A 23,853-nucleotide genomic window follows, 5' to 3' on the forward strand; every position below is an offset into this window, starting at 1 on the left:
GCACTTTGAATCCCGCCGGCCAAGAGCACTCGGGCAGCAGCTTCTGCTGGATACGGGCGATGGGCGGGACGAACAGCGCCGAAGCCGGTGGCTGTGGCAGCTGCTGCAAGAGGCTTCCGCGCTGCTCTGTCCCACTCATCGCCCATATCCAGCAGATAGGCTTTGAATTTTTGGCTGGGGGGGGAGAAGTAGGACCTTCCTAACTCCCCCCCCAGCCAAAATCACAAAGCCAGGCAGCCCCCAGCCGCCAAAGGAGCCTCCTGATTCTCCCCGCCCTGTGGAGAAGTGTGGAGGGCTGCGTCACCGCCCGACGCCCCACCCCGTCCTGCATAATGTTCTCTGCCGGGAGGGCAGCGCCGCCGCGGACCGGCTGAAAACCCCCAACGGCCCGGTCCCGGTCCGCGGACCGGCGGTTGGGGACCTCTGATGTAGAGAATGCAAAAACTGTTGTGCCTTTAAGTTTTCACTCAGGTATGACCTCAACAGGGAGCACTATATTTGTTTCTGATTGGTTACCTCAATGTTAACCAGGGCCCACCAGACCTTCCATTTTCCATATTGTCCATCTCCTTTCAGTTTTACTTAATTTACAGGAGGTGTAGGTACAAGATTGTAGAATTCCATCAGCGTTCACTTGAAGTAGTACCACCCCAACCACCATGTCACTGGCATTGGTCTGCACTACAAAAGGGCTGTCCATGTCAGGGTGTTTAAGAATGGGTTTGGCCACAAATAATCATTTAAATTTCTCAAAAGTTACCTGGCACTTCATGGTCCACTCCAGGGGATGACTAGACTTTGGCTTCGGCTCTCTTTTTTGTTTTTAGGAGATTGGTAATGGGCATTGCAATCTTAGCAAAAGAAAGAATGAGTAGCTGACAAAAGTTAGCAAAGCCTAGGAAAGCAGTTGCTTATGGGTATGTGGGGGTGCCCACTCCATGACTGCCCAGTCCTTATCTGGATCCATTTCAACACCCTCATGTGATATGCGGTAGCCCAAATGGTCAATTTTACTCTGATGAAACTTGCATTTTGACAATTTAGCATACAGTTCAGCAGCCATGAGTTTTTTCAAGACTGATTGCACCAATCTCATGTGTTCTTCCATTATCTCTATATAAATGAGCATGTCATCCAGGTAGACCAGAACCCCCTTGTAAAGATGTTCATGAAGCAACCTCATTGATCAATTGCATGAACACCATTGGCACCTCCTGTAATCTGAACAGGAGCACCCTAACCTGGAAACAATCCAATGGGCAATTGAAAGCAGTTCTCCATTCACCTCCTTCCTTAATTTGAACTCTGTAATAGGCCTCTATTAAATCCATCTTATTGAAAATTTTCCCCTTGGCCAAATACGCTAACATGCCCATAAGGGGCAGAGGGCAAACATTTTCTACGCAAATGGCATTGAAGTTTTTATAGTCCACATATAAACAAAGAGAGGCATCTTTTTTCTCCTGGAGCAGCACTGAGGCAGCCACTCATGGCCTAATAGTTTGGATAAAACCCCATTTCGGGGGGTTTTCACTAAAGTTCCATGGCTCCTCAAGCTCACAAGGGGTCATGGAATAAATATTTCGTTTAAGAAGTTTTAACCTGACAAGGTTTCTATGCTGCAGTCTGTGGGCCAATGGGGTAGGTGCCAGCTCTGACTGATCAGGCTGCCCTCTGACACCTTTTCACTGGAGATCTCCATGAGATCCCCATATTCCTTAGGGATTTTGCCTCCCCCACCATGCATTCGCTCCCCATTGCTATCAGCTCCTCTGCAGCTTTGACCACATTGAAGGGTCTTCACTGCTGGGTAGAGCAGATGTGCAATAATCCCATTCTCCAATTCACATGAGGGCTCTATTTTCAGAGCCAGGGTAGCCCAAGCAGGAGAGGTTGTTCCATTTAAGGGGCTATGATAAAACTCGAAGTTTCTCGGTGGTCCCTCATCCTCATCTCAATTGGTTCAGTCACAAAATGGGCTGCCTCGCCCAACTACTGACCCATCTAACTGGCAAAAAGCAAAAGGCACTTTCATGGGCCTCAGCCTCAATCTCATCTTTTCCACAACCTCTGGGTTGACTACACACCTAGTGCACCCAGAATCCAAGAGGGCTAGCATCTTCCTCTGGCCTGGTCAATTTCCATCTCAGCTGCCATCACATATCAGAATTGCAAGTCTGAGGGGCCCCTCGAGAACAAAACATTGGTAAACATCCTCATTGAGGCCGTCCTTGTAACATTCCATCAGGGCCTCTGCAGATCACCCCCATATGTGGACAACCAGCTGGCAAAATTCTTGGGTGTTGTTGTGGTTAGCTCTGGCCCAGCTCCTGCCCCAAGGACTATGGATGTGGGGGAGACATCCACATGCTGCAGGCCTGTTTTGCCCCCGGTGGAATCTGCTGATGAAGGCTCCTCTGACCAAGAAGACATGAGTGACAGGGGGGAGGAGAGTGTGGCAGACAGCTCAGAAGGAGATTAATTAGCTAGCTCCTCCTTTGATTCAGAACAAGAGTTAATGATACAGCCACGCATGCGGAGAGCGATGTATAGGCAACAACAACTGAGAGATGATTATCAAAGAAAATAAGGCCACCTGTGGTTGGGTGGGGCTGTGGTAATTAGTGAGGCTGCTATAAAGAGCAGCCTGTGGGTTTGGCCATTGTGGAGGATTATCTGATCGTTGTGTTTCGTGACTGCTTTACTGACTTTGACCTTTTGTGTACTGATTTTTCCCCGCTTTGAAACTAAACCAGGGCAAAGTGTGTTTCACTTTGTGAAAAAAGAAAGACTGTGAATTGCCTCACAGCTGCAAGCTAAGTATCACAAAACTGATAAGGGACTTGTACAAATCACCAGTTTATTTGGAGACGAGTGCTCTTTGCTATACCAAAAGAGGGCTTGGTTTAAATGAATTTTCATTATAAAGAACATTGTTTTGAATTTTCAAACATGTGTGTGTGTGAAATTGTATCTGTGCATTTTTGGGAGGATTCTACCAGAGAGCTCAACAGAACAGGTGTATTCAGCCACTGATCTCCTGGGATAAGGTTTTCATCCTGGTTCTAGCCTTTCATTCAGCCAGGAGGTCATCAAAATGCACCCGGAGGGAAGCCATCATAATCTCTCATTAGTGGGGAATCCTCATTATGGAGGGCCACTATCTGTTCAGCCATGGTTCCCTCCAGGCTTTAGCTGATTCTGAGGGAAAATCCTTCCCATATTCCTGCATATGATTCCAAACTTAGATTAAGAAGTCTGGAGAGGAGTTTGGCAGCTTATAAATTAAATTAATAAATAACAAATTAATAAAGAAGACTCCCAAAGCTCTGGGATCCCTCCATATTTTACTCCTAGTTGAGGAAACTTTAGAGTTCGGTGCCTCTGGGGATTACTCCCACACACACTGGGGGAGGCTTGGGCTGCCACAGCTGCTTGCATTCCTACAGCCCCTTCTGGCTCTGGTTGGGCTCTAGGAAACTTTTCAGGGGTGGCTTCTGTCTCCCCCACATTTTCTTTGGCTCCCCTCCCCACAAGCAAGGCATACCTTTCATGTGCTCTCCAACTTTCAAGAGCTTTTTTCAAAAGATCCAAAGCCTGAGTCAACAGGAGGTCCTCTTTGTTCTCTTCCTGCCAGGCAGCCTTCCTCTCCAACATCTGGGGGACTCTCCTCTGGAGCTTCCATACCTAAGCCCATAATGTGCATTACAACAAAGTGCATAACCTGTCCCCATTGTGCAGCACCTCCTGCACTAACTTGGCAATGGGAAAGTATTTTCCAAGCTTGACCTTATCAACAGCTGCCTGTAAACAATGCCATGACAGAAGCCCAGACAACAGTCACCCACAGAAGGGCTTTTAAATACTACCCGCCTCCAATTTGAGCTCTGTTGTGTCCCAGGCCTATTCCAAAGCTTAATTGAAAGGCTATTGCAGGGCACCCCAATCATTTCTTATTTTAATGATGTCCTGGTGTCAACAGTCATCCATGCTGATCTAATATGCCACTTTTACATAGTGCTTAATCGACTGCAAGATGCATGAAATCAAAATGTCACAATGTAGTGCCAAGGGTGGAGTTTGGACAGGGCTGTTCTGCACCCCACAAAGGCAAAAATTCAAGCAATTCAGCAAGCGCTGAAGAAGGAAGAACTACAAGTTTTCATGGGGTTGCTGAAGTTTTATAATATATTTCTACCCCACAAGGCATTCTTAGCTGAGCCATTACACCACCGTTTACATCGATCATAACAGGAATGTTATGTCCTTAACTTTTCACTCAGGCCTAACCTCAACAGGCAGCACTACAAAAGTTTTTGATTGGTTTCCTGTTTGACAGCTCAGTGTAAAAGGAGCTGTTATACAGGATCTCAGCTATTGCCCTCAGCTGAGAGAACCTGTGTGTTAGCTGCTGCATTTGGCAACCTGTTAGCCACTTAATATTAGAAATAAAGAATTGTTAGCCTTGAAGCCTGGTACGCCTCAGTTATTGACCCTCCATCTAGGAATGGAACAAAAACTATTTCATGTAAGCAGAGTGTACAATAAAACTATTGATGGACTTCAGTTTAATCATTTAATCCTTTCTTAATCTCCTGTTAAAGCTTTCTTGGCTTCTTGTTTCAGATGAAAAGTTTTTAAACTGGTTGTGCTAGATAAAGACCCCTCAAACAATTTACTGTAAGTACGGATGCTCTAAACATCCACAGGACAGATGATCCTTCTTAAAGAAAGCTACCTCACTTATTTAATAGAAAATTGATGAGTCATTTCTATTTAACTGCTACTTTCTATTTACATAACCACAGTTTCCATTTGGGTAAATGGGTAGATCTTGCAGGATAGGGGCTTACAGTCTGCATTAGGACAATGGCTTCAAATCAATTAATTGCTGGTGTGAGCAAATAATCCAGCATTCTGAATCAGGTAAACATTCAAGAAGAATTCCCACCATGCAGTAAAGCTGAAAAAGCTTTGTGGATGAAAGTGAAACATCTTCAAAGAAAAACAAGGAAGTCCAGTTGCCTCTTAAAAAAGCATCTTTGAAACAATCAAGTCCACATAATTAATATATGAAAACTACAAACTGTGTTTATACTAGTTGTCAGAAAAAATAATGTTAAATCTGTTTCTTTACTTTCACATCTCAGGATCAGCATGAAAAAATTAAAGCTAGCAGCCTTAAATCAGAAAAGTAGAGAGGGAAGGGAATGAGAGATGGCATGCTGCTTGTTAATCCTCAGAAATTTTGTACTAAATATCATTTCTATGAGCATGATTTTTATATAAGGATGTAAAATCTATGGCTCTCCAAGCAACTCCTTGCTCCATTATACTTATCCTTGCCATGTCATGTTTTAAGAAAAGAAAGCCAATTATCCATAACTAATCATTTTGAGTGATATAATCATCCTGGTGCTATACCTAAAAGAAAACAATGAAATGTTAATCTCAAATTCAAAAACAGTGTATCATGAACATGATGGCTTAATAGTTACGGATGCTGAACTTATTAGCTGAAAAACTGACAGCCCAGGTGCAAGCCCCAAGCACCATGTAATGGGGTGAACTCCCATTACTTGCTCCAGCCCCACCTAGCAGATCAAAAGCATGCAAATACAAGTAGATAAATAGGTACCACTTCTTGGGAAGGTAACAGCATTCTGTGTACTTTGGCATAGAGTCATGCTGGCCACAGGACCATGGAAATATCTTTGGAAAAAGCTGACACAGAAATAGAGATAAGTACTACCCCCTAAAGATGGATATGACTGGAAAGGGGGAAACCTTTACTTTAGGACTGTGATAGAGTAGTAAGTGATAAGATTTAAAATAAATGGTACACTGAAACTTAAGATGGGCTTAGGTACAGAGGAGTTTGGTAGCTTTGATATAACACATTTATTATGCTCAAAACAAATATAATGGTATGAAATATTTGTTTGTTTGTTTGTTTGTTTGTTTATATGCCGCCCCTCTCCGCAGACTCGGGGCGGCTAACAACAGTAATAAAACAGCATATAATAATAATCCAATACTAAAAACAGTTAAAAACCCATTATTATGAAAACCAAACGTATATACAGATATACCATGCATAAAATTGTAGAGGCCTAGGGGAAAGTGTATCTCAATTCCCCCATGCGTGGCGGCAGAGGTGGGTTTTAAGCAGCTTACGAAAGGCAAGGAGGGTGGGGGCAATTCTAATTTCTGGGGGGAGGGCCGGGGCCACCACAGAGAAGGCTCTTCCCCTGGGTCCCGCCAAGCGACATTGTTTAGTTGACGGGACCCGGAGAAGACTCACTCTGTGGGACCTAACTGGTCACTGGGATTCGTGCAGCAGAAGGCGGTCCCTGAGATAATCTGGTCCGGTGCCATGAAGGGCTTTATAGGCCATAAACACTTTGAATTGTGACCGGAAACTGATCGGCAACCAATGCAGACTGCGGAGTGTGTAACATGGGCATATTTGGGAAAGCCCATGATTGCTCGCACAGCTGCATTCTGCACGATCTGAAGTTTCCGAACACTTTTCAAAGGTAGCCCCATGTAGAGAGCGTTACAGTAGTTGAGCCTTGAGGTGATGAGGGCATGAATGACTGTGAGCAGTGACTCCCGGTCCAAAGAGGGCCGCAACTGGTGCACCAGGCGAACCTGGGCAATGCCCCCCTCGCCACAGCTGAAAGATGTTTCTCTAATGAGAGCTGTGGATCGAGGAGGATGCCCAAGTTGCGGACCCTCTCTGAGGGGGTCAATGATTCTCCCCCCAGGGTAATGGACGGACAGATGGGATTGTCCTTGGGAGGCAAGACCCACAGCCACTCTGTCTTGTCTGGGTTGAGTTTGAGTTTGTTGACACCCATCCAGGCCCCAACAGCCTCCAGGCACCGACACATCACTTCCACTGCTTCGTTGACTGGACATGGGGTGGAGATGTATAACTGGGTATCATCGACATATTGATGATACCTCACCCCATGCCCTTGGATGATCTCACCCAGCGGTTTCATGTAGATATTAAATAGCAGGGGGGAGAAAACCAACCCCTGAGGCACCCCACAAGGGAGAAACCTAGAGGTCGACCTCTGACCCCCCCGCTAACACCGACTGCGACTGACCGGAGAGGTAGGAGGAGAACCACTGAAGGACAGTGCCTCTCACTCCCAACCCCTCCAGCCGGCACGGAAGAATACCATGGTCGATGGTATTGAAAGCTGTTGAGAGGTCAAGAAGCACCAAGACAGAGGACAAGCCCCTCTCCTGGGCCTGCCAGAGATCATCCATCAGCGCGACCAAAGCAGTTTCTGTGCTGTAGTCGGGCCTGAATCCAGACTGTTGAGGACCTAGATAATCGGCTTCTTCCAAGGACCGCTGGACTTGGAGTGCCACCACCTTCTCAACAACCTTCCCCATAAAAGGAAGGTTGGAGACTGGACGGTAGTTATTAAGCACGGCTGGGTCCAGGGAAGGCTTCTTGAGGAGGGGGCGCACAAGTGCCTCCTTATAAGGAGCCGGAAAGGACCCCCTCCCCAAGGAGGCATTGACAATCTCCTGGACCCAGCTCCGTGTCACCTCTCGACTGGCCGAAACCAACCAAGAAGGACACTGATCCAGTAGACAGGTGGTGGAACTCACAGCTCCAATGGCCTTGTCCACTTCATCAGGTGTCATCAAGTCAAACTCCCCCCAGACAGATGGACAAAGACGTTTAGCCCCAGTCACCTCGACTGACTCATTGTCAGTCGACTCTGTTTTACAATTGGGGTTGAGGTCCGCTCAGATTCGAGCGATTTTATCAGCGAAACACATGTTAAAATCCTCAGCACTACTCTGCAAGGGCTGCCCAACTCCCCCCTGGTTAAGAAGGGAGCGGGTTACCCTAAACAGAGTGTCTGGGTGGGATTCCGCTGATGCAATCAAGGCAGCATGATATGCATATCTTGACGCCTTGAGCACCACTTTGTAAGTCTTAATATGAGCTCTTACAAGTGTTCGATCAGATTCTGACTTACTCTTCCTCCATCGCTTCTCTAGACGTGTCTTCTGGTGTTTCAACATGGAGCTCTACGGGGTCTAGTGCCGCAGAGAGGTCGCAGCGGTGCAATTCGGTCAAGGGCCTCCGCTGCAGCCTTGTTCCAGGTCTCAGCCAGAGACTCTGCTGAACTGTGGATGGGTGTATCTGGAATAACTCCAAGTGCCTTCTGAAAGCCTTCTGGATCCATCAGGCACCTGGGGCGGAACAACTTAATCGGTTCCGCCTCCCTGCGGGGAAGGATTGGAGCCAGGAAGTCAAGCCGCAGTAGAAAATGGTCTGACCATGACAAAGGCAACACTTCTAAAGTAATATATTATAATAAATATATTTATTTTGTTTCAAAATATTATTTATGCAGACATATACATTAATGAAAAAAATTCCAAAATAATTAAAGAAATCTAAAACCAGTAAATATGGATAAGGACGAAGGATGCAGGAAATTACAAATTCTAAAACATCTAAAGGACCACTGATTGCCTTTCTTATGTGGATTATCCTAGAACAGCCTAGAGCCAAGGAAAAAGCTGCTGAAGAAGATCTGAATATCTAGAGAGGAATATGAAGAAAAAGTATAAATTTTAAATATTGCTTAGGGATTTAACGATTACAACCAGCACTTTGAAATGGCTAGCAAATAGATCAGCTGATAAAACATAAACTGGTACAGGTAATTCTTGATTTACGGCTAATCACTTAATGAATATTCAAGTTTATGTTAGAATTTAAAAAAGCTGCTTACAACTTATACTAATTTACAACTTATCCTCTCTGAGAGAGAGAAAGAGAATGATTGTAATGTGATTGCATTTTGGTTGCTTGGCAACCTGTTTGCATTTTCAACCAGTTGCAAGTCTGATGGTCATGTAACCAACATTTGTGACTTTTTTGTCATTTTCTAGCGTGTTTTACATGTTGAATCATTTAAGTAACATTGTAAAAATGGACATAAAATCAACTCTGGTCCCATGGTTCCTCGACATATTACCACTATGGCTACAACTGAAATTCTAGGCTACATAATCCTTTCCTTTCCTTTCCTGTTCCTGTTCCTGTTCCTATTCTTATTCTTATTCCTATTTGAATCACTACTCTATCCGCCTGAAGCAAACCCCTGCCCTTCTTGGTACAGAAGCATTGTAAAACATATCCTGTAGCATTCAGATAACACAGGTATAATGATTGACAGTATCAGAGATTAGAGATCTAAATTGATCAGGTTATTTTATCTCTTGAGACAGAAATGTCACTTGTTCTCTCTCTCAAAATATTATAAATCAAACATTCAAGGATTTCATCATAATCCAGATTAACAGCCTGTAACAGATACCTCAGTCTGTTTAATAACAGGAGGTCTGGTGATGTCTGAAAGTGTTTAATTTTTTAAAAATATGTTGACTAATTAGAGGCACTGTGGGAGGACTGTAATACTAAAATGGATTATATAAATAGTATCATATATATTTGAAATATCTGTATTCATTCTATTCTCTGCAATGCACTAAAATGAGAACAAGAACAAATAGAATTTCAGCTCTTCTTAGAAACAATTAAACTGTGCTTTGTTTGTTTTGGATAGCATGTCCCAATTGGTTCTTGGCTTTACAGATACAAGCCTTCATTTTTCTTCCTTGACAAAGATGGTGTGGATGTGGGAATCTATGAAGCAGGGAAGAAAAAAAAAGGCTTTTCATGGCTTGGGACAGTATAATACCATAGTCAATGGGAATTGAACTAAAACCAATGGTTTAACATATAATTGCTGTTGACATAAAGAAAATGAAGTGTAATGTCTTACATCTCTATGAAATGAAAGGAGATTAGCAATTACAAATCAAGCTGAAAAAAATGGAATTGAGGGGAAAACTGTTTCAAAGCACTTTGATCTTATGTCCAGCATGGCATTCTGTGACTACACTGTATACTCAGCCTTCATTGGAATGTGCTGTGATTTAATTTTGCCCTCTCCTAAAGCTTTATTTAGTGATGGTAATTCTTTTGTTAGCATTATTAGGGCTAAATACATATTAAATAAATAAATAAAGTTCTGAAATAGAAACGTGATAAGAGTAAATAATTCCTGAAAAGCTAGGGAGGGGTCCTATGTGTACCAAGCCCATAATATTTACCTCTGAACATCTGGAAATATTACAAATTCAAAAGTAATGCATCAAATAATACATTGCTTTGGTTACTAGAAGCTATTGTAGTCATGAGCACTGACACTCAAGAAAAATAACAATTCTCCTTTGCCTTTTTGTTACAATAAATCACATTTAAACTGATTCTTTTGGTTTGATTTACATTGTGATGATCCATATTATTTTAATTACCAATACAAATATCCAATAGTTCCGCCATCCATAATAAGGCTATCTATAGATAGCTCAAAGCAGGTTATCTTACCTCTTGCATGGTAGCACAAAGAGAACTCTAGATTCATAGATGGGGAGTCAGAGTGTCCAAAAGACTAAGAATCACAATTACCACCAAATGAAATATTAATTGAGATATTTCCTCTTGTTGCTGATATATCTGTTTATTAAGCAGGGCATAAGCATTCTAACTCTGAATGTTCTGTGCTTCTCTCCTGGGTAAAGGGAAGAAGAGAGAAAATAAATATGATCAAGCAATGAGCAGCAAACAACTGAATCCCAAAACAATGTTTGTAAAGAGAAATATATTGACTCACAAATAACTGCAAATTTAGGCCTAGGGAATAATGAAAATACTATCATGAGAGCACACTGGACTGTAAAAAAAAATCACAAAAAACTTATGTTATAATTGCATTCCTCAATTGTCCTTTTAACCATTAAGTGGAATTCAGCGTTTTGGAGTACACAAATATGCCCATCTTTTTCATAAATTGCTGGTGTGCAGATAAAACACTAAGCAAACAGTTATATTTTCCCTAAAAAATTACCTTTGCCATTGATTCGTATCACGCCGCCCCTCGCATGCATCCCTTCATGCAATTCTGCTTTTGCGCATGTTCAATAGCTATAATGAGCCTGAAACACAGCTCAGGAGCGGAACAGCTGTGCTTCGCGTGAAGGAATAAAGATAAGTACAAACCCAGGGGTGGGCAGGAAGGCCCTTTTTCAAGCAGTAGCAGAGAAAAAAAAACTCCAACAGTAAAAAAGTCAGATTTTTTTTTCAAAGATGGTGGCGCCCACAGACTAGCACTGACTGAACTAGATCCATGACACCATTGTGACATAACCAGTGGATCACTACTGGTTCAGTCTAAACTGGGAGGAACCCAGTGATGGGCTACCAAAAGTTTTAGTACCACACTGTGGGCAGGGCTTATGCACTTTGTTTCAACATCTTTCAGTGCAAATTGGGTGCTCTGGGGTGGAGCTTCAAATTTTGCTACCGGAACTGTGTTCCTGACCATTCCCGTAGGAGCCCATCACTGGAGGAACCCACCCCTGCCTAAAACATATATTAACAGCCAGCGATGGGCCACCATTCCCTGCCTTACCAAAAAGGGCAGGGAGCACATGTGTGAGCATCCTTGAGCCTTTGCGCAAGGACGCTCACACACGTGAGATTTTGCCATTTTTGGCTTTTTTGCTTCCATGCATGTGCAGAAGCAAAAAGGGCTGAAAGTCAGTGAAAATAAGCTAAGTAACCTCCGCCACCACCACCCCGCCCCATTCCGAACTTCGCCACTCACAGCCCATCCACCCTCCCTGCTGTTCACAGCATGTGCAGAAGCAAAAAATGATGATTGTTATCAGAATCACGCCAGTTGCGCATACACGGCGCATTCATGGTTGGTGGTAATGGAGCTGCGCACACAGCTCCATTTCCATTACTGGAGCAGCATTCCCCCACTTCTGAGTGGGGCACACCCCTTTAAACAGCTTCTAAAGGCAAAAAAACCCCCACAACAAATGGCAGCACCTATATGATCTTGGCTATTCTAAAAAAACAAAATGCTAAGCAAAGTTGGATCCAATTAATGCTTGGATTAACACACTATAGAACTAGAAGATTTAAAAAGGGCAGAAGGTAATAAAAGGAAACCTTTAAATATTACTGTCAAGAAAGCAACACAAATATGTTCAATTTATCTTGGAGTTTGGAGGAAAGTTCCCTTTTATTTAAAGCAACCCTCTGTCTGTCCAGCAAACAAGGAATATATTAGCATTGATCACATATATTGGGTGGGGGCAGAACAAAACAACTACAATTTCAGAAACTGGCAGAAACTTCACAGCCCTGCAACATGGTTTTAGTGTATAAAAATGATAGGCAAATGTGGGAAACATCGGAAAACTCCAGATCAGCAACCTGGGACTGCAGGTATTAATATTTTCAGCAAAAGATCTGAGTCTGGGTAAGCAAGTTGGAATCCAGGAAAATATGTTTTTATAATAATAAAGACAAATATAGTAATGCAGATAATGTGCTATTTAATTGAGGCAATAATACAGAACCATATAGAACTGAAGCTAGTACATTATTTTGGAAAAGTGCTTTCTGTTCTTAATACAGGAGAGGAGGAAAAATTAAAGTATTAAACTTGCAAGAATTTCAACACTACTATGGGAAACTGGAATTACACAGAAAACTTGCACATGGAAAATGAATTCTATAGTTCTAATTCCCCTCTTTTTCTGAAAGAACCCCCAAACCAAACAGACGGTATAATATGAGTTGCTGCTATCTTGTTCAATACATGAAAAGTCGTCATTGGACTGATAAGTCTCTAAAATTCCTAGCTTTGTGGTGCTCCTTAAGAATATAAGTCCTCATTCAGCAACAGTCTCATTTACACACTATTTGCAGATATGACAGTGATGAAAAATAATTCCTTAACCAAGCTGTCCCGAAAGTGCTTTTTCAAAAGGCAACTGGACTTTCTGGTTTTTCTTTGAAGACGTTTCTCTTCTCTTCAAAGAAAAAGCAGAAAGTCCAGTTGCCTCTTGAAAAAGTACTTTTGGGATAACCATGACCTGGGTGACTGAGAATCTCCATAGACGTTTTTGATCAAGTGTCACATTCACAACTTTCATAGGTGTGTGTGTGTGTGCGTGTGTGCATGTGAGCATGTGAGCACACGCGTGCACGCGCATGCATACACACAAAATCTATCTATCTATGAGAGAAAGGGGGAGGGTGAGAGAGAGAGAGAACTACTATGATTAAATGAAGTGGTTTTCATGGAGATATAAATTGGGCTCAGCTGCAAAGTTTAAGCTTCTTGTGTACAGCATGTGAATTATGTAACAGTCAGGCATCTGATGCAAATTTGCTAATATGAGGTGAAATAAATAAGTGGACAATTTAACACACAACAAGCCACTTAAAGGTCTTTTATATAACTGCAGTGGTGAACTTGTACTTCCTGGTTTATAAATTGTGTATAGAGCCATGGGTTCTTCATTGAGATGGATATCTTGGTATGATTATATATCTAACTGAAAATATCAGTGGGTGAGAGGAGATCCTAGGATTAAACATACAAAATTCAGTATGCAAAAACCTTGTTCATTTTTTCTTTGTAATATTTCAAGATAAAAACCACTGGATGATTTTTCAGCCGTGCAAGAATAAAAATGCAAGTAGAATACAACTAAAACAAATAGTCCCTCCTCCTGCTTATGATTTCGGGAAACAGGAGAATAATTTGTGACAAATATGTTCTACACTACTGGGTTAATTTATTTCTCTGATGACAATGAAGTCATTCCTTTGTACCTGGGTCATCATATACTTAATACTACATACATAAATATAATTGCATTTCCCAAAAGAGGTCATCAAGAATGTTCGTTGGGTTTAGTTGGTAATCTGCCATGATAGAAGAACATTAATGTTTCTGCTTCAGATTCTCTTCTACCTTGAGAAATACTGCATGTGATAAGTAGATAGGTCTCTCAAAGTGTTAACTTCTCCCTGTATAGTGACTCTGATATATGTAGCATAGTGATGATATTGAATCCCAAACCTGCATATGACCTCACCCAGTGGTTTGGTGTAGATGTTAAAGAAGAGGGGGAAAGAGCTTTGGAACTTGTATCATAACAAGGCCATGGAGAACAAACTCACTTCCCCTCACCAACAATGATTGGGGCCAGATATGCGGGGAAAACAAGAACCACTGTAAAACAATGCCTTTAAATTTAAACAATGCATAAATTTAAATAATGCCTGTAGGGAGTCTAAAGGGATACCACACTTTATGACATCAAAGACTACTGAGAGAGTATAGGATGAATATTCTACTTCCATCCCACTCCCTTACAGGTCATCAACAATTTGACTGTCTCAGTCCTAAATCTCAGCCTCAAACCCAACTGAAAGATGACTTAGATAATCAATTTCCTCCAGAGCTGTATGCAAGTACAGCTGAGCATCGTTTCAAAAACTTTCCCCCAAAAGGGAAGATTGGCTTTAGGGTGGCAGTTATTTAAAAATCATAGGTTCAAGACTGGTCTCTTGAGGAGAAGGTGTGCCACCATCTCTTTCATGGCCAAAACACAACCTCTCTCTCAACATAGCCAATACCATAGCATGGACTCAACTACAGATCACCTATCTGTTTATTAAACAACAAGTGTCTGAACTAACAGAGCAGAAAGGTCTATTCACCTCCTAGCTGTCACTGACTCATTCCAGATTGTACAATGAGACTGAGCAACAGGCCTCTCTGTCATGCCTCTCCAGTTGAATTCCAGTGGATCTAAGCAATTTTATCCACCAGATGAACATTCTTTACAGTGACCCTTCACATGACTAAATAACCTATCCCACCAGAGAAGGTATCAAATTACTCTAAAAAGTGCCATTAAACTGATAATAGCAGAAATAAGTAGGTATGCACACACACATTGTACAATGCAATTAATACAATTGTTGTTGTACTTTTATATCACATTTGTGTTATGTTTACATTTGTAAATAATACAAATGGTGGTTAAAAGGTTTGATATATAAATAAATAAAGTAAGAAAAAGAAAAGAAAAACAAAGAAATCAGAAAACAAGCTAAAAGTGCAAAAAGAGAGGGAAGGAAAATTGTAAAAGAAAGAAAAAAAGATACAAAGCAATAGATGCAAATCTCCTTTATAGCAGTATTAAGTATAATTAGAGTAATTTATTTATTTATTTATTTTCCTTCACATCATAAAATACAAAAAGCAATATACCTTCTCTTTTGTTACAATAAAATAGTTTTGGATTAGTAAATCTAATATAATCAAATTATACATTCTTACATCCCATCTATTTAATTTCAGTTATCATCACACACCCCTTATTCCATTCTTTCTAATTTAATCATCCAGATAAAGCTCCATTAATGTCGAATTAAGTCCATCATTAATATTCCTTAAACTATTGGTAAAATCAATATCTTTCACATCTTAATATCAAAGCCGTAGTGCCTTCTTCCCTTTTAGTGAAAATCTCATAACAGACTGAAAACCCTTATATCTAATTTTATCAGTATAAAAATTATATACAGTACTTATTATTTTATTTATTTATTATACTTTATCAATTTAAAAAACAAACAAATACAAATTTTAATTCATTATTTATTATTATGCCATTATTATATTTTATCAAACCCCTCTTGATAAATAAAAATTAAGCAATAAAAACAAATACTTTGATTTTAAAATCTGTAAACCGCATTTAACACACAAGTCCAAATTGAATAAATCTTAGAAGTCTAAATTAAACCTACTTTTCACCTTAATATATTTCGTTTACTTATTTACTTATACATTTTATCAAAATTCACAAATCTACTACTGATAAATGAATCAAAAAATAACTACTAAAATTTAAAAAACTATTATAAAGTATTATAAAATATTATAAAATATTCTAAATACAATCAACCATTTTCAAAAAGCCCTTTTCTTTGTCTATATTTAATATCTGTCTCTCCCATCTTTTTATATCACTTCTGTTTATTTTTCATTTTCATTTTACTCTTCTTCTTCTTCTTCCTCACCCATCTCTTCTTTAAATAAAACGTCCCCTTTAAAAATTCCCTCTTTGCAAATTCCCATTCTTGTTCCACCTCAGCATGTAACCATACACCATCAAAAAAAATATGTAATATATCCCCGTAATTAATTCATCCTTAATCCCAAAATTATTTTTATTTCCACATTCAATAATTGTCTCTATTCCAAAAGAGGCTTTCTTGAAATGCTTCCAATAATAGCAGCACCGCTGGGAGAAGTGTATGGAGTGCCAAGGAGACTACTTTGAGGGTGATTAGGTTTCCAATGCTCCAGGTAGGCCAGTTTTCTTTTCCTGGACAAAGGTTGGATACTTTTCTAACAGATTTCGTATTTCCCTACTACCCCCCAGTAGTATCTTTTCTTTACAACTCAGTTACAACAGATATAGTCTCATATTGCATATAAAATGCCATTTCCATTAATAAGTTGAATATTAACAATTCTATATATTTTATTCTATAGTACATTTTATACAAATTCTCTTTATAAGGTGCTGATTTATAATTTCTATTCCAAATTGTATCCCATTGTTCTAAACTGATGTTACATCCAAAATTTTTGGCTCAACTAATCATATTTCCTTTAACTATTTCCTCTTTCATTTTAAATTTTAGTAGAAATTTATATAATTTAGTTATCATTTTCATGTCTTGGCCTAATAGGATTTTATCTAATTCTGATTTTTCTTTTTGTACTCCAAATTCTATAATCTATCTTATCTAATCATCAAACAATATATTGTAAATTCATTTTTTTTCTGTTTAATGCCAAAAGTCTATAAGGGATTTCCAGTCAGCAATAAACTGTCTTTTCTCTGATTAGCCATCTTTGCAAGTTCCATCATTTTTATCAACCATTCCTCCTTAAAGGATAATGCCAAATCTTTACATCTTCATGCATTTAATGATTTCATTGCAGTTATCATAGTTGAACAGCCCATAACCTGGGGTAGGGGACCCCAGTGACCTGAAAAGGCAATCAAAGAAATATCTGCCCCTAGCTGTGGACTGATATTAATCTCCTCTGCTACCTGATCACACAACAATCCTTTGGGGGGGGGCAATCCCTGACCTAATGCACAGCAATCAATATGTGTCAAGCCATTAATGATCCAGGGCATATCCATGATTGACATGGAGGTCATGAACTCCTGAGCTCCCCTAGAATCAATATCACTAGGTGACAAATTGAAATCCCCAAGCACTAATAGCCTTAGCATCCCTATTTGCCAGCCCAATAGCATGACCCATCAGATTAGACAAGGGTATCACATGGAAACAGGGGATGGGGGAAATCAGCAATTCCAGCATTCTCTTAGACCCAGTTTTAACCAGAACACCTCACACCCAGTTATCTATGGAGTGAAACTTCTGAAAGCCTATATTGATTTATTAATGACAATAACCACCCCTCTTCCTCTTCTCTGAGCTAGGAAGTCTGAAATCCAGGTGGGCACAACAGTGTAGTTTAGCCTTCCTCTAGAATTAGTTTAATAACCTGATTTACCTAGTAGTGCTGATACAAAACTTGCAAGTCTGATTATGTTGCACCTTCTAGAATAAGACAATGATAAGCCACTTCTGTAATATAATCAAGAAAATTACATGCATACAATTGTCAGAAGTCAAAGCGTATTTTTACTTTTATAGCTGAGAGAAATCGCTCAAAAACATCCCTGTCTTATTTAAACAGAGTTTTTGATCAGCAGGTGGAGGATTTTGAGAAGTACATATTGTAACTCGCTTTTTATTGCTATCTCAATCCAAAGGTCAATGAAAAATATTGCCCATTGAAGGCTAATTTTTAAAAAACAAAAAGCATTCCATATAATCTTCCTTTTTTTTGAAAATTTTTATTTGTTTTCAAATATATTTTGAAAGAAATAATAATAATAAAAAAGCCAAACCAAAAAAATAAATAAATTATAATATCAGCAAAATTCAGTATTATTGCTTTGCTACATCGGATATTTCATTACATCCTATAATAATATACATATTAATTAATTACGGTAATATTCATATTATTTCATACAATCATAAAATCCCTATTCAAATCATTCATATTTACATATTTATATTCTTTATTTTACTGATCTTTATGTATCTTTTGTGATCTTTTTATTTCTATTTCTTTTTTTTTAATTAAAATTTTAACTTTATTTAAATACATACAATACATGAAACAACACAAAGACATTTAAAAAACAAACAGTATTTGGATGGAATTACAGCATATCATATAGAAAAAACGGTTCCAATTATGTTAACATTCTATTATAGCTCCGTTAAATTAATTATATACACCAGCTTTGGAAAGAATACACATCTTAAATCATAAGAGTCATCTTATACCTTTATATTAACAATAAATTCTATTACCAGGCAGAAACTTTGTCAATTAAATATTATTCTATTGTACATTAATTACGGATTTCTTAACTCAATCCATCTGTGCCATTTTGCCTATCTTTCATAATATGAGAATCATTTTGGCCCCTTAATTCCATTGTCAGTTTGTCCATTTCAGAACAGTTAGATATTTTATTAATTACTGCTTTTTCTGAGGTTTTTTTTGTATTTTTCCAATATTGGGTGAAGGTAATTCTGGCTGCAGTCGTGTCCATATCAATCTTCCTAAGACCCATGTAGGCTAAAAGAAATGGGAGTTGTAAGCCAATGTAGGTGAATGACAGCAGATGATGAAAACTTATCACAACTACAAGAGGCCAGAGAAACAATTCTGAAAGTGAATAGAAAGAGGAAAATGTAGACAGGAAAACTTATGACATAGTTTCACACTTATCACCAAGGCTAAGTTACCTTTAGTTCCAGTTTTAGGTTTGTAAGAAACTGATGGAGATAATCTTGTTTTTGCAAAGAAAGCAATTTTTAAGAGTTGTGGGTACAAAAGTACATTGGGACATTAAAGATAAAAAGTTGAAGACTGAAAAACTGGAGTGTGCTAGAGTGCTATTCCGATAAGTGAGTCAGTTTAACCAAGCTGATTAGTTAACAGTTTTAGCCACACGGTCTAGTAATATAATAGAGAAAGTAATTAATCACTTGCTTCGATTTATTATGCTTATGCTGCAGGGATTGTAAGGAAATAAGAAATATAGGTTAAGACATAAAAAGAGACAAAATATGGGAAAGACGAACTGGTAAAAGGATGGGGAAATAGATTAAGCATGAGGAAATTCATGGAGAAACAGGCATTCTGGAAATATTGCAACCCTGTGGTCTTTGTCAAAGAGGGGTACAGGGAGGGATTTGTGGTTTAGGTGGAGGGAATAAATAGTTGAAGAAATATATTCCTCAGTGTGCCTACTTGTTAGTAACCTGCTCTTGCAATAACATATTTTACATGCAATAAACTGCTTCTGCTTCACTTTTAAAATTTATGACTGGTGAGTCTGTTTCTCACATATTTTTTGTTGTTTGCGCATGTGTCGCCAATAGGATTAGACGCTTCCACAGGACGCTCTCTAAATGTGAGTTGAAAAAGTAATTAAAACCCCTGACAAACCCTCTCAAACTGAAAGAAAGGTGGATTGAGAGGAAGATAAACTAAAGGAGAATATAAAAATATGGACAGACAGCCTGGAAGAGGTGAAGACGCTTGGAATCTTCAGTCTAAAACCGTGAGTTAAACAAAAGAATAAAGAACAAAGAAAAGATGGCGGGTGCTGCAGAGCTGGGGGAGAAAATGGATAAACTTTTAATGTTATTTGGATCGATGGGTGAACAATTTAAAGAAATGCAATTAGCTATAACAGATGTGACTGCTGGAATTAAGCAGCTTAAAATGCAGACAAAAGACCAAGGTGAAAAAATTGTAAAGTTTGAAACAAATCAGCAAATTCAAAGTGAAAAGTTAGCAGACTTTAAAAAGCAACAGGATCTTCGAATTAACAATTTGGAAGATAGGCAAAGAAGAAAAAACTTATGTTTACGTGGGTTCAAACAGAACTTTGCAGAAAGTAAAAAATTGACCCAGGCAGTTCATCAGTGGCTTCAAGAAAATGATATAAAAGTTGAAATACACTGGAGTTTCGGCCGGAAGAGTCCAGGTTGGCAAAGAGATGTTATTATTGCATTTATATCCGAAAGAAGAGCTGCTGAACTATATAAAGAGCTAAGAGCCATTCCAAATCTCAACCAAGGAGGAAACCTGATCCGGGTTTTAAAGGATCTTTCTGCTCAGACTCTGCAAGCCAGGAATCGAGACCAATTTCAAGCCTTTTGTTCCAAAATGGAGTCAGATTCACCTGGAGCTTCCCTGTGGTTATCAATCTTTAGAGGAGAGAAAATTCTTCGGGCATGGAATCTTTTAGAAGGCAAAGATATGTTGCAGCAGCTTGGAATTGTTTGGGAACAAGGAGCAAGTTTACCTACAGTGGTTCGGGAGGGGGAACTGGAAACATCTGCAGGTTTAAGTGAAAGAGTGACTTTTGAAGAACCCCCTCCGGATGAGCAGGATAATTTAGCCCAGATTGCTGCCTTGCAAGATCAAATTACAGCCTTACGGAGAGAAGATAAAGCGGAAGGCAGAGTGACACGCCAAAGAAAGAAATAATTTATGCTGGAACCTTAATGATTTGTATTGTGTAATCTCTGTAAAGTAAAGTTTCTTCCTTTCTCTCTTCTTTGTTAAAGTGAAAGTTAAGAAGAGGGGGAAGGGGGGTTTCTTTCTTCTTACTCTTAAAAGTGGGTAAAGAGGGGGGCCGAAGTTGGATAAGCAATCCTATGAGTGTCTCCAAAGTAAGACAAGGGTTAGCCTTATTATTTCCCCTTAGGGGAAACACATGGGTGGAGGTACAGAGATGGGGACTCTGGAGAGTAGTTAAAAGTTTTTTAAATAAGCCTGGGACTGCAAGAATGGAGAGAAAAAATTTAAAAGCATTTACAATGAGTTAAGGGGTTATAATGACTTTGAATGTGAATGGTATGGCTTCACAGTTGAAACGTCATAGAGTTTTGAAATTGGCAAGGGATAATAAGGTGGATTTTTCGTTATTAACAGAAACACATAAAAGACGTAGAGGGACAGATAAACTTATAAATGATAACAATTGGAAGTGGATATATGAATCACAGGGAAATACAAAAAGTAGGGGTGTAGCTTTGCTAATTCATCAAAGAGTCCCTTTCGAAGAAATTCAAATTCAAAGGGATAAATATGGGAGAATGTTATTTGTTAAAGGGAAAATTAATCAAAAGAAGATAACATTCGCAGTAATCTATGCCCCAAATGTGAATTCAAAACAATTTATAGTAAATACTAAAAGGAAATTGAATAACTTTGGGGAGGGCACAGTGTTTTTGGCAGCGGATTTCAGTATCCAATTAACAGCAGGAAAAGGGAATAATTTTTTTTTGCATTTAAATAAATTTAATATGGTGGAACTCCATGCAGACTTACCAAATAAAAGTACATATTATTCAGCAAGACATAATAAATTTAGTTGTATAGATTATATATTAATCAATAGAGTGGGAAATATACATCTTAAGAAGATAGAAATAAAAAGTATTTGGTTATCAGACCATGCTCCACTATTAGCAGTAGTGGAAATGGGTTTAGATAGAAATCAAAGAATTTGGAGATATAACTCTGTTGTCTCTGCAAATGAAGATGATAAACTTAAATTGCAAAAAGAATTATGTGAGTGTTTTAGTATAAATGACACAGGAGAAATTCAGCAAACAGTGGTTTGGGATGCACAGAAAGCTTTTATATTTTTTGTTGTTTGGATTAAAAAATATTATTTTCAGTGGTTTTGTTTAGTTACTGAAGCAAAAATTTAAGTTTTCAGCTAGTACATGAATATTAATTTAAGTTTAAAATACAGAAACATTTGCAAAGTTCATTTTTAATTGAATATACATAGCTGATCTTTGAGTCAACATTCCTCCAAATTAGTTTTCCCACTTCATTATTTTTATATATTATTTTCTTTAAAAATTCTTTTGTTATTCAGAATCATTCATTTTGTTTATGGCAGTTATGTCTTCATAACACTTTCAGGGGGGGGGAATCTTTAAAACTTTTATTAAAAACCTAACAGATATTCCAAGGCTCCAATATTTCCTTATCTTTTAATACCCTAGCTTGTACAACAAAGGCATTTTCTTTTTGGCTGATTTTTTGTTTATTTCTTTTGAATTTTGAATATTATCCCATTGTAGGAGCTGTTCAATATTTAGAGGAAAATGGAGAAAAGAACCAGACCAATATCACCATGCTGTGTCCCATGCAAAGTCATGGAATCAATTATAAACAAATCAATTACTCTCCATCTAGAAACTAATAATTTGCTCTGTAACAAACAATTTGGATTCAGAAAAAAATTATCCTGTAACCTGCAGCTCTTTCACTGCAAAAATATATGGATTACTCATCTAGATCAAGGGAAATCTATAGATGCAATTTATATCGACTTCTGCAAAGCCTTTGATTCAATGGTTCACAATAAACTACTCCTAAAACTCAAATCCTATGGCATCTCAGGACCACTCCACAGCTGGATTACAGCATTCCTGTCAAACAGACAAGTGGTTAAAATAGGAAGCACCATATCCACCCCCATCCCTATTAAAAGCAGTGTCCCCCAAGGTAGTGTACTGGGACCAACGCTTTTCATTTTCTACATCAATTACCTTTGTAATTATATCACAAGCAACTGTGTCCTTTTCGCTGACAATGTAAAACTCTTCAACACCACCGATAACACAACTACTCTCCAAAAAGACCTTGACGCTGTTTCTGAGTGGTCTAACACATGGCAACTCCAAATTTCAACCAGCAAATGCTCCGTCCTACACATTGGGAAAAAGAATCTGAACTCCAAATACGAACTGAATAATCAAATTATCACAGATAACCCCCACTCGGTTAAAGACCTCGATGTATTAATAACAAAAGATTTAAGTGCCAAAGCCCACTGTAACAACATAGCCAAGAAGGCTTCAAGAGTTGCAAACCTAATCCTACGTAGCTTCTGCTCTGGCAATCTCTCATTACTCACCACAGCTTACAAAGCTTTCGCCAGACCCATCCTCGAATACAGGTCATCTGTTTGGAACCCATATCACATTAACACCCTTGAAAATGTCCAAAGATACTTCACAAGAAGAGCCCTTCACTCCTCCACTCGAAATAGAATACCCTACAAGACTAGACTTTCAACCCTGGGTCTAGAAACTTAGAACTAAGACGCCTTAAACATAATCTAAGTATTGCCCACAAAATTATATGCTGCAATGTCCTGCCTGTCGGCGACTACTTCAGCTTCAACCACAACAACACAAGAGCCCACAACAGATTTAAACTTAATATTAACCGCTCCAAACTTGACTGTAAAAAATACGACTTCAGTAACCGAGTTGTCGAAGTGTGGAACTCATTGCTGGACTCTGTAGTGTCATCCCCAAACCCCCAACACTTTACCCTTAGACTATCCACGGTTGACCTCTCCAGATTCCTAAGAGGTCAGTAAGGGGTGTGCATAAGTGCACTAGAGTGCCTTCCATCCCCTGTCCTATTGATCTCCTATATCTCCTATACCATTCTTCTTTCCTATATTTATTCTATTCTTTCACTGATATATTTTATTCCTATTTCTTCTCTTCTCTTCTTTCTTAGATATATTTTACTATGAGTATATCCTCTATAACCTTCATAATATATTTACTATATGTATACCCAATATAACTCTCATTGTGCAATGGACAAAATCAATCAATCAATAAAAATAAATAAATAAAAATATATCACTAATGTTCCCTTTAAGAAATTTTAGAATAGCTTTGTAAATAAT

This window comes from Erythrolamprus reginae, chromosome 4, assembly GCF_031021105.1.
Source record: "Erythrolamprus reginae isolate rEryReg1 chromosome 4, rEryReg1.hap1, whole genome shotgun sequence".
NCBI classification, from domain to species: Eukaryota; Metazoa; Chordata; class Lepidosauria; order Squamata; family Dipsadidae; genus Erythrolamprus; species Erythrolamprus reginae.